Source organism: Canis lupus, chromosome 24 (assembly GCF_003254725.2).
Source record: "Canis lupus dingo isolate Sandy chromosome 24, ASM325472v2, whole genome shotgun sequence".
NCBI lineage: Eukaryota > Metazoa > Chordata > Mammalia > Carnivora > Canidae > Canis > Canis lupus.
This window is the reverse complement of record NC_064266.1, coordinates 46,816,236-46,828,567: the sequence shown is the minus strand read 5'-3', so window position 1 is coordinate 46,828,567 and position 12,332 is coordinate 46,816,236. Positions and strand designations below refer to the sequence as shown.

At 53.5% G+C, this 12,332-nt stretch overlaps 1 protein-coding gene across 5 annotated transcripts in view; it reads left to right on the top strand.

The window, feature by feature from the left end:
• Positions 1–12,332, top strand: part of DIDO1 (death inducer-obliterator 1) — a 49,406-nt gene that overhangs the window by 479 nt on the left and 36,595 nt on the right. Inside the window, exon 1 of one of the 5 annotated variants that reach the window (XM_025470640.3) lies at positions 4,900–4,993. The exons of the other annotated variants lie outside the window; for them this stretch is intronic. The gene's annotated coding sequence lies outside the window, so the exon portion shown is untranslated. Of the gene's footprint in view, positions 1–4,899; positions 4,994–12,332 lie in introns of those variants that run through there. 5 annotated transcript variants of the gene reach the window in all.

Sequence of the window (12,332 nt, the reverse complement as noted above, 5' to 3'; positions counted from 1 at the left end):
GGGCGGGGCCGGGGCGCGGGGGGCGGGGCCGGGGCCGGGGTCCGGCGCCGCGGGCCGCGTGGGGGGGAGCGGGCGGCCGGGGTCGGGCCGGGTCGGGCCGGGTCGGGGTGGGCCCGGGCGGCGCTGCCCGCGCTTCCCGACTCAGAGCCGCCGGGGCAGTGCGGGCCCGTGATGCCAGCCTGTGCAACGCCCTGACCTGTGCCCGCTCCGGATGCCAACCTCGCCGCGTGCGCAGGGGCGCGGATTTTTGAAATTCTTTCCAAAGGGACGCAAGCGAAAGCTTGAGCGCGGTGCCCCGAGGAGGTGGGCCTTGCCGCCCGGGGACGGCCCCTCGGCTCTGGGGCGGCCCCCAGGCTCCCGCGCGCCCGGCCGGTGCCCCCCCCCCCCCCCGCCCGTGCCCTGCTCCTCACACCCTCCCGGCACTCCCTGATGGCGCGTGCCCAGTGGGCGCAGCCGGGAGGGCTCCCGCCCCCGCCCCCGCCCCCTTGCCTCTGCTGCAGCCGCCCTACCTCTCTGCAGGTGCTCGCGGGTGCTCGAGTGGGGTCTCGGGCAGAGCACTTGCAGGCCAACTGCCGGAGATGGGGAGGCCCTCCCTAGACCAAGCTGAGCGCACCGCCCCCGTAGGCCCACCTCGCACCCTGACTCTCCCCGCGTAGCTCTGAGCCCACCGGTTTCTGCCACTGATGGCTGATAACGTTGCAATTTGCCACACACACCTGGGCTGCACCAGAGCCGAGACGTTAGTACCTCGTAGGAGTTCCGTAGGTATCTGTTGAGAACGGGAAGGAGGAAATGAGTGAAGGAGGATAATCGAAAGCAGCTTCCGCAACAGTGGACGCAGGGAGACTTCGCCGAGGGGGGAATGTTTGCAGTCTGGCGATTGAGCCCCTGCGGTGAATGGCACTCAGATGTGCAGCCTGGTTGATGAGGCTCCTGGTGGTGGCACCAGCTGGGCAGACGAGTGGGCTAGAAGGGGGCGGGGGGGGCTGGGGAGCCCAGGGTCAGTCTTGCTGGGTTGGAGGTGCCTGGGGGACAAGGCTAAAGTTGAAAGGAGCAGCCGGGGCTGGACGTGAAGGTTTTACGGTGACACCCTGTGACAGTTAACAAACATACTTAGAGAAAGACTGTAGAGAGGAGGAGCAGATAAGTCTAGAATCCAGAAGGACGGCACCAGATGGCCCCTATGCAGAGAAGAGGTTTTCCATTAAGTCAGCAGAGAGGCTTGACAGGGACCAGGGGGTTTAGCAGGTTCTGCAGAAGTGGGGAGTTCTAGAAGATGAGCGGTGTCCAGTGCGGCAGGGCCGTCCTGCAGGCATACTTGACAGGCGTTGGGGACAGAGCAAGGAGCACAGTGACACGGGAATGGAAAATGTTAGACGACAGTGAGTGGAGAGGTGAATAGGGTGAGGGGAGCAGTTTCACACTGGCAGAAGCCTCTGAGGTGGAGAGCAAGCAGCAGGTGAAGTTGATCCCATTAAACCCTGAAGCAACAAGATTTGGTGGCTGAGGGGGAAGGAGAATCTCCAGGCTTCTGGCTGGTGCGTGTGGACTAGGGACACCAGAGAAGGGTCTGGTTGGAGGAGAGAGGTTCAGGAGTCGTGAGCTCATTTTGCACCCGTGGAGATGTTAGGGGAACAGGTCTGGGCAGGGGTAAAGTGGAGCACAGCCAGGAGTGCATGAGCTCCCCTGTGGACAGTAGGTGCGCCTATGGAAGGGAGATCAGGCCAGCCTGCGCCAGCATAAGACCCCTTGTGCTGCTAGGTGTCTGGGGGTGTGGGGGAGCACCGAGGGTGTGGGCCACTTTGGTACAGCCTGGAGCATTGGCCCAGTTGATAGGAAATAGGAGGGTCTGTGGAAGGGGAGCAGCCAGGTGGCCAGAACCTCCACTATCCTCCAAGCCCAGGTGGAGACTTCCCTTGTAATAGGTTAGCGGTTCTTTACAGACGAGTGTTAAACACTTACTAGGCTTACGAGAGCATTAAAAGTGTTTTTGAAAAGGGAGGAGTATCTGAAGAATAAAATACACAGTGTTGCCTTTACTCAAATCCTGGATTGCTCAATAACCAGGCTGTGGGCTGTGTGTTACAGAATGACAGCATTTCCGCGGATGTTTTTATCTTATTTGCAAAACCCAAAAGCATAAAATCAAGCCCCTACACACTGAATGCCCTGCTTTGAAAGAGATTTGGTGAAAACAAACTAATTCTCAAGGATAATATGTAAACTGACCAGTTGCTGCTCAGAGTCATCGGAACATGAGGCAGTCAGCACCAAGAGGTCAACTTCCGTTGCATTAGCCTTTTACGGTGTGTTCAGTTTCTTGGTGAAAGTGTTGAAAGAGTAAGGAAGAATTTTATGATTGTTCAGCTCTGCTGCACCCATTCAGGTGCTGGGTGTCTTAGCTGAATTCTGAGACCCAGTGAAGCATATTTATGAGGTTTTTGCGGTGGCCCCTTCCCCTCCCTCTTCGCCTGATTGTATTTTCTCTTTCGGGACTGTACTAGCAAATCAGAAAGCACTGATTCTGGGTTTCTTTGCATGAGTATTTTACCTATGAGTACATATTTCCTGATCCTTTGAACTGTGTGCAACAAGGTGCTTCCTGAAACAGGTGGGGTGCTGGGGACCACACAGTCCTGCCACTGCGTACCAGCAGACACAGGCAGCACGCCTGAGTGACCGACTTAATTTGCCCCATCAAGGTGCTGTTCGTATACCATTTCATACAGAATTTGAGTATACCCTTCACACCTGGCTGGTGAAGAAGTCGATATACACGTACTGGCTTTTTTTTTTTTTTTTTAATTAAAGTGAAAGTATGTAGGTAGCACACATGTATATGCACAAACACATATCTGCATAGTTAACCTGGGAAGTTATATCTGTATAAGCTTTGAGGATTCCCTTGCCCCTCCCCCCAATCCCAGTCATGTGATCGTGATCTGGTGCCTGGGTGATAGAAGTGGTGAATGAAGAGATTTTTCCAATTGATATCCACATTTTCTTTCTTTCTTTCTTTCTTTTTTTTTTTTAAAAACACTTGTAAAATTTTTGTGTTTCTTTACTTTAAAATTCTCTTATGTTCTTGAAATGCTTACTTTCTATTGGAACGGGTCCCGCAGGAAGGAGAGGAACTTTCGTATGTCTGACAGACTCCTAAGATTTTTCATTTCTCTGTACATCCATAAAAGGCAACGTCCTTGGCCTCCCATCTCTGTAGACAGATTGGGAAGATGTTATTTCTCATTGAATCTCTACATTTTAGCAATGGTTGATTTGATTTGGAACTCAGAAATAGTTGTGGTATTGGAAGGGTAATTTATGTGTATTGATGTGGTCAAGATTCGGAATAAAACTTTCTGGGTGTCCTTTTGAAATCTCGGATGGCTTAAGTCTCTGTTACTCCTGTTGGGATTTCTTTCAAATGCTCCTGCTCACCTTCACCAGTGTGGTTTTGTGAGCCGGCAAGAGGAGGAATTAATGTATGCAGTATTTCTGTTCTGTGCAAATCCAGAAAGCTACCTTTAGACCTGAGTTCATGCAATCTTTCACTTTTTAAGTATTTTCATTTTGGAAATAAATCTCTTCAATGATAGCCTGTAGCCCTTGTAGGCAGAGCTGTGCTCCTGAGGCCCGCCCCCCCCCCGCCAGAGACTTGCTGGTGGTGATGACCACCCACCCTGTTGCATCTCAGGGAGGTCCCCTTCCCCGCTGTTACATGGAGGGTGATGAGCCTAGGGCGCACATAGGTACAACTGATTTTCTCTGAAACTGTTTTTCTGTCAATCTCTAACAGGCACTGCGTTTTTTGGCCTTTTTTTTATTGGGTGGATTCCTTTAGAGACTTAGGAGATGAAAGCAGTCAGAAAGGAAATGCAGTTCTCATGCCCCACAGTGTTTAAAACACTGATTTCTCCTGAAGTCAACTTTATTTTTCACGGAACTCACAGTGCAACACCTCAGAGTAACAGGCACCACTGGGCAAGGTGGGGGTAGTGAGCCTCGTACATGAACACGACCCCGTGCACTCCTGTGAAGGCAGCAGAGCCAGGGCCTTGTCACAGCAGAGAACATAAAATACTCGCACTTCTGTCTGAGGATCTCTGGAGAGGGTAGAGGCAGGGCAGGGCACTTCTCCATCCGCGCCCAGTCTCGTAGACAGTTATTTGTACATCGATTTAGAGATTGTCCCAAGTCCCTGTCCGCTGCTTTTCATCCCTGCAGCCACCGTACACGGCTGGGTGCAGAGACGTCGCCTTGTCGCTGGTTACCCCGTTGGGCTCCTGATGGAGGAGGCTCCTAGGATCTGCCCCTCCCGCAGCACACGGGCCCCAGTGTGCAGACAGGGGCCCCGGGTCACTGCTGGCTCCAGCAGCTTTCCTCTCGCACCTGCCCCTGTGCGGCCTCGGCCCTCCCCTCTCCCCGCATCTGGGCGCTGGGAGAGCGGCGAGCCCACCCCTTCGCGGGGTCGCAGCGGCGGGGACCCGCGCGGGGCCCTCCTCGGAGGACCAGCATCCACGGGATCGCGGCGCCTGCAGGTGTCCTCCGAGCAGCACGCTGGCCGCGGGCCCCTGGCTCTGCTGCACACCGGCCGCGTTCTGCCGCTTGACAAGGGCCACGGGGTTCCCGGGCCTGCGCTCAGGCCCCGGCGTGGCGCCCCGTGCTGGGAGCAGGTGTGCGGCCCTCCGCAGCCTGCCTGGGCTGTGGGTGCTGGGCCCGAGCGAACAGCGTCCGGGCGGCGCCGGCTCCTCGGCCCTCGCGGGCGCAGGCTCGGGCTCAGGGCGCGGGCGCGGGCCCAGGGCGCAGGCGCGGACGGAGGGCGCAGGCGCAGGCGCAGGGCGCGGGGCCTCCTCCCTCCGCGCGGGGGCGCTGCTCGGGGCGCGGCCGGCCGCTCTAGCCCCGCGTCTCGGTGGCCGCGCCGACCCCGCCCTCCCGCCCATTCCGCGGAGCTCGGAGGAAATGGCTGCGGGACCCCGGAGGCCTGCGACCCGCGGTGAGTGGCGCCCGGCCGCCGGGGGGGGGCGGGCTCCGCGGGGCGCACGCGGGGGCGGGGGCGGCGGGGCGGGGCGCGGGCCCGGTCGGCCGAGAGCTGGGCGTCCGCGCCGGTGCTCGCCGCGCTCCCGCCGAGGAGAGAAGATGGCGGCGGCCGCGGGGCTGGCGGGAGCGCGGGCGGAGCGGGGCCGCGGGGTCACCGCGGGGGTCACCTCGGGGCGACCGAGGGCCCTGCGCGGCCGCCGGGGCGCCGGGTCCGCCCGAGGGGGTGAGCTCGGGGCCTGGCCGCGGTGCGATGGCACCGGGAGCGGCGCGCCCTGCGGTGACCCCGCGGAGCCCGAGCGGCCGGAGCGCGGCCTCCCGAAGTCCAGGCGCCGAGGGGCTGTGCTGGAGACGGTCTGGTGGCGCTGAGCCGGCAGGTGCAGGCCGGCCAGCCCCGCGGGGTCCTGCGGGGGCGCTGCAGCCGCTGCTTAGGAAGCAGGGAGGGCTTTCGGGGAAACCCTGGGAAACACGGGCTTTGAGTATTTTGTTTGCCGTTTTGACGTGCGCTGGCCGCACCTGTGTCCCGCCGGCCACCCCGACAGCAGGAGGGCCCGCTTGAGCTTCCGACGGAGACGCGGTGCCCCTCGTGCCCTCGGTGCCTCCTTGCCCGGGACCCTCCCTCCGCCCGTCTCGGTCCGCGGGCCCGCCCCAGTTCTTCCTTGTGCTCCAGGTCCTGGAGGGCCCGGTGGGCAGAGCCGCCTCACCCCTGAGGACGAGCGGCCAGGCGCCTCGGTGCAGGGCCCACTGCAGCGACTGGTGCCAGTGGAGACCCGACTTCTCACGTTCACCCGCGGGTGCGACGGCGCTCAGGCGGCCCGGGGACCTGCACGGCTCCTTTGCCTCTGCGCTGTGCCTGTGGGGCCAGAGCTGCTCAGGGCCAGGGGTTTTTTTTGCTTTGAATCCGGCACCTCAATAAATGAGCTCACAGGTGGGGCCATGGGTCACAACAGCATGTGAGCGAAGTTGAAGATTCTGTTTAATTCATCCCTTGGCCGCAGATACAGGTATCCGGTATCGTGCGCGCACTGAAGGAATGAGACCTGAGCCTGAGGTACTCGGGCTTTTTGTGCTGGTTGTAACGACCAGGAAACTGAAGCATAGGCAGGGAACTTTCCCAGGAGCTCAGAGCTTATTTCTAAGTGGGCTGCCGGGCCCACCCCAGACACATGTCCCACAGCTTCTCCTGAGCCACACGGGCTCTGCTGAAATATGCCTCCGAGAAAGGTGCTTTAGCCATGCATCTTAAGGAATTAAGATCTGTGACCTTCAGAATAATTCCTCCGTTTATCATGCAAATATTTATTGCCTCCTGTGTGCTAACCACCCTGGCTGTGACAGCAATCTGGAAGGCCTTCCTGGTCCCAGAGACAAGTGCAGTGGGGACTTGTGGGGACATCCCAGCTCCTTCACCTGGGATTGGTGTGGATGCGTGTACGTCTCTAGGACTACTCCACAGTATTTCTGTTTTAAATCCAGCAAAGGTATCTCAGAAGTGTCCCCTGGGAAGACCTGCCCCAGGCTCTGTTGTGAAACTTCCTGCCAAATGCATGTTCTAGGCACCCTGGTTTCTAGTGTGACTGCGTTCTTGCACACTTTTAACAACAAATTTAGGAATAACGTGGATCTTCTCATTTTCCACCGAGAGCTGTCCCTTGTTAGTATTTGATTAAATTCAGGTTGTTCCAAGCAAAGTAAGTACTGTACTGATAGGGAGAAAGGGCACCAAAAAAAGTGTAATTGGCTGCTCCCTCCTGCTCCTTCCTGTCCGCTGGTACCCACAGTTACTGATTTCTGTCAAACAATGAAGCTCATAGCTGTGCGCATGTGTGAGCATCACAGTGGCTTGTTGAGGAAATGTGTCCTGGGGGTCCCACTCAGTGCTTCAGGTGGGCCTTGCTGTGGGTGAGCGGTTGGAGTGGGGACTTGGGCTCCCATTTTCAGTTGGCAGAGTGGCATTTTCAGGTCCTGCTGTTGACGCTGTAAGTCCTCCTCCCATCAGGTGTCTAACTCACAAGGAGTCCATTCCAGAGCAGCTCAGAGACTGGTTTGTTTTCTGGTTTGGTTTATGCTTGCAAGTGTTCCGGGTTCTGGTTGTTGTTAGTTCTGTTGACGTGATAGATTTTACCTTTACACACTTGTCTAGTGATCCTGGGGGATTTCCATTTAGCTTGGAAATGGAAATGGCTTAAGAGAGCCAAAAGATTGGACGTGTTTACAGGTTAGGCCAGATGACTGTTGTCCTTGGGTCCCTACAGTGGGACAGTGTCTCTCCTAGAGGCCTGATTACTGTGCCTGGCAGACTCAGGAAGTGCGTTAAGTAAGAAGGCTTTTTTCCTAAATGGAGTTTCTCCCTTGTGTTTCTTTCTTGGGCAGTGGGGTTTCTTAACAGTGGATGTTTAACATTCCTCTCTTTGTGGTTAGTATCGAATGATGAGTGCTAATTCCATTACAAAGGCTCTGTGGTTTACAGTTGATAGAAGAGGGATCAAAACATGGTCTGACTTGAGCTCACTTGGTCTAGGTGCTCACACTACTGGAAAAGAGTTTCACTTGCTTAGACCTCATTATTTGAGAAGTAATTTTTAGAGTAAGTTGTTATGTGAAATTGGAGAGGTAATTGTGTGTATTTTAATAAAAGTTTTTGTAGTCATGGCTATAAAATATGCTTAATCGGTAGGTTATCTGGTGTGCTATTTGTAAAGCAGATGTATCTCTCTGGGTATCAAACTCAGATGCTGTGGTTTTGTTTTTCATATGCTGGTATACAGAGTTTTAAATGGTATTTAATACACTTCTATAAGAAAGTTTGTGAGGTTTTTCTCCCCAGTGTGGAGATAGCTTTATTCTATGTTAGGTTACAAACATGTATACAGAAAACTGAAACAATATGAGAAAAACAAAGCAGACACTCCAGAAATGGTCCCATTCAGAAGCTCACGTCACAGCTCCTCCCCTGTTCATGAACATGGGTGGGTGTGTGTGTGTGGCAGGACGTATTTAGGGAGTGTGGTCCCTGTGCAGGGCTGACTCGTGACCTGTGCTCTTCACTCATGTGTAGGACTACTTCCGTGGCAGTGGCTCTGTGGTTCATCCTTTAATTGCAGTCTTAAAGAATTCCATTTTGTGGATATCCTTAGTTCCCCCTCCACCTCCTCAAACCAGTGTCTGGATGATGGACATTGGTTTGTGTCCCTTTGGTTTTTTTTTTTTTTTTTTTGAAGATTTTATTTATTCATGAAAGACAGAGAGAGAGGCAAAGACACAGACAGAGGGAGAAGCAGGCTCCATGCAGGGAGCCCGATGTGGGGACTCGATCCCGGGCCTCCAGGATCACACCTCGGGCTGAAGGCAGGCGCTAAACCGCTGAGCCACCCAGGGACCCCCCTTTGTTTTTGTTTTTTAAAGTGTGGCTGGGAGCACCCTTACAAATGCACCTGCTCTGGCCCCGTGCCAAGTGCATAAGGGGATCTTGTTAAATATTTGCCAGATATTACTCTTAAGAAGGCCTGTTTCCCCAAATGCACACCAACACGGACATTGTCTTTTTAACAGATGACATTGATTGCTTACTGCATGCTTGCGGTGTGTGAGCGCTGACACTTGACACGGTGTAGTCTCACATAGCCTTTTAGGAAGCTGGGAGCTCACAGTTGTCCACAGCCCGTGAGGAAGCACACTTGTTCAGCCTGTCTGCCTGTTAGGTTTGCAGCTGGGGTTGAAGCCAGGAACATCCTGATGGAAAGCCTGTGTTCTCGTCATCAACTGCTGTGCTGCCCCCTTGAGCCTCCCAACCTCAATCTGCTTAGCCAAACTACCCCACTTATACCTGGGGGCGAGGGGCACTGGGGGCTGCCATGGGCAGGACTGGGACTCCCAGCCAGATGCCCCAGCACCCCGTGGAGACAACAGGGCTATTGGACACTGGTTGTGGACTCTGGGTTTGTCAGATTGTGGTTTATACAGTCTTTCCACAGCATGGGGGTTCTTAGTAGTAAGAGAGCCTTCCTCCGCCCTCCTCACATGTGCAGGCTTCACCGTCAGGTTCTGTGCATGGATCTGTAAAACTGGGTACAGAAAATCCTCTTATTCTGTAACTTTAAGCTTGGACCTTGTTCCATTACCCTCCAAAACAAGATGAGACATTGGCCTCTGCCAATGGGAAGACTCCCGAGTAAAATGCAATGACTTCTTGACTTTAGGTCCCCAGTCATGATTCTTGTCTCGTGGCCAGCCTGTGACTTGTGGTCCTGACAGCACCACTCATGAAGCAGGTGCTTGGGAGACAGGGCCTCTGTATCTTCTCCAGACCACGTTGTCTTTGAGTTCAGGTGGTAGTCACTGTGTGAGCCTACCGTTTCGTAATTGGAAATAAGCATCTTCTCTGTAGTTGCTTGAAACTGTGGTTGAGGAAGGGCAGGGGCAGGGTGTGGAGGAGTCTGGTACTACAGCAGCACTGCCGCCGCTTGATCTTGGGGGGGGGGGGGAGCAGCACTGCTTTTGCCCTATCCTGTAAAGTTACCTGGGCACTCAAGAGCCTCTTGGTCACCTGCGGTTACTGGGAGCATTGCAGAGCTTTTGTTGATGTCATTCTGTCTTCTTGTTTACGGTGCTTGGCATGAAAGTGGAGGTATCTCAATTTATTTGTTCATTTTTAAGTAATAAAACCAGGCATGTTAACATGAATAACATGGTGTAGAAACTATCTTCTAAGACAAAAACAGTGATAGAGGTAGCATTGCTTTATTATTATTTTTAATAAATCTTTTTGACTTCTGGCTTAACTGACAACATCTGAATTCTCACATCTGCACGCAGACTATGGTAACATCACTGTCACTTAGTTTCTGGAAAGCTCTACAGTGTACTACTATGAGTGGCCAGCGAGAGAGGCATACGCTGTCTTTTGTGTTTGTGCAGATAATTTGACTTGGGGACCTCCTGAAAGGCCTGTGGGCCATACATTGAGAACGTCTACTTTAATTATGATTAGAAATGCCTCTGCTGTTAAGAAATGAAAACTTTACAAGATAGTTGACTCTGTAAACTTTAACACCTGGGGTAATGGGTTACTCTTAGGAGGATAGACAATGTCTCTGAGTTTTTTCTATTGGCTCAGCCATGTGTTTGCTTTTTGCAAAGACTTGGTGTTCCAGTGCACACCTCTCCAAGTAGACCACCTGAAAGGAAGCGAGAGGCCCATTGCATGGCCAGGGTGCTGGCTGGGTGGGAGGACCCTACGACCTCTTTTGGCCTTAGGCCATATGGGCCTGACTACAGTCTTAGTGTGTAAGTGGTCCTTTGCATGGATTGTAGGATGCCCTTTCATTGTGCATGGATTTTCACTAGATCCTTAATTCCTGTTGCAGTAAAAATGGGGGTGAGAGTGGCCTATATTGGCTATGGAATGATCCAGTCTTGTGTTGTGAACCCAGGAAACCACAACAGGGTGCAGGGTCCTGAAGTGATGCCCCCTCTTGGTGCCAGAAGGGAGTGCCAGCCAGCCACCCACATACACAATTGGGACCCAAACAGACCACTGTGGATATAAGAGCAATAGGGTGGCCACTTGGGCAGGGGGGTCCTCCCTGGAAGGTCCAGGGTTCTTAATAGCTTCAGGACCTAGAAACCCACCCACCTCGAGGGGAAACAGCCCCCAAAGTGCTTAGCAGGGATGACTGGCACTTAAATGTCACACTGTCCTGGGAAGTGACTTATGCTGCCCTCATCCCCTCTGTAAACATACGTAGACCTCTCCCTCTTCCCCTCTCTTTCTGTTGGGGAAGGAGGGGAGGAGACTCCCATCTGGGAACCCATTCCAGGGTCATTCTTGGGCTTTTAGGAGTAGCCAAGCTTGCCCCATGTGGCAGATTCTTTTAATGAGTGCAAGACCCTGTACAAATCAAAGGATCGCTGAGAGCCAAACGGTGGCCTTATCTTGGGAGTACCAGTCCCTTACGATGTAGGATTCCTACAGTCCCTTGCAGTGTTTGAGATTGTGTTTTTGTTCAGAAATACGAAGGGAGCAGTTTGGGCTGCTTTAACAAAAGATCACAGACTGGGGGGCTGATTTCTTTCTTCCAGCTCTGGAAGCGCACGATCAGGGTGCTGGTATGGTCAGGCCCTGGTGAGGTGTCTTCAGGGTTTCAGGGGGCAGGGCAGCTCTCTGGGTGCTCTTTTTTTTTAATGGCATAAATTCCATTCATGAGGGCTCCAACTTTATGACCTGAGCACCTCCCAAAGGCCCCATCTCCTAGTAATGTCACCGTGGGACTAGGTTTCAACGTGAATTTTGGGAGCTGGGGGCACAAAATGCAGACCATGGCCAAAGCCCCTCCGCAGCATGAAACAGAACAGTGAAAGCCTCATTTCCTTCTCCATCACTTTGGTAGATGTAACGCAGCTGTTTGGCCTCCTGACGCTTATGTAGAGTTGCCCACCAAGGTCATGCCTGTGTTCTGCAACAGAAACTGAGTAGAGAGAAATCAGTGCCCCCTTGCTCACCCGTGCTGAGCTGGAGGCCCAGCTTGACACCAGGGCCTGGCTGGGGCATCAGTCCCCAAGAGGCATTCAAGTAGCAGCTTATGCTTTTTGTCTCCATATACATGTAAAAGCAGAACTTCCAATTTTCTTAAAATTTAAGAAATTTTAAACAGGGTTGTTTTTAGATTTTCTATTGATTTCTTTTTTTTTTTTTTAATTTTTATTTATTTATGATAGTCACACAGAGAGAGAGAGGCGGAGACACAGGCAGAGAGAGAAGCAGGCTCCGTGCACCAGGAGCCCGATATGGGACTCGATCCCGGGTCTCCAGGATCGCGCCCTGGGCCAAAGGCAGGCGCTAAACCGCTGCGCCACCCAGGGATCCCTCTGTTGATTTCTTGAGAAACTTAACTGTGTTGGGGACACCTTCACTTGATCAGAAGAATTTTAATAATAGTGCTTTTTGGTAGCAGCAAAACTGAATTAATCAAGTCAGATTCTGTGTAGATGTTCAAATAAACAAAAATTGGATTTCTTAGTTTACTTTGTGGGCCCAAACCTCTCTCTGTCCATGGCCAGAGCACAGGGTGAGGGAGGGGGTGTTTGCTGCTGCAGACCTTTGGGGTCCGTGAGGAGAAGCAGAGTTGCTCTCGAAGCCACCATCTCCATGCGGGCCGTGGCCGCTGCTAACAGTTGGACAGCTTGGGTGCTTTGGGGGCTGCTGCATCGTCTGTAACTGCGGGCTGGGGCTCGTTGGGGTGGTTCTAGTAATGACTGGATTGCCGAAGATTCTTCAGTTAGGGGAAAATTTTCTCTTT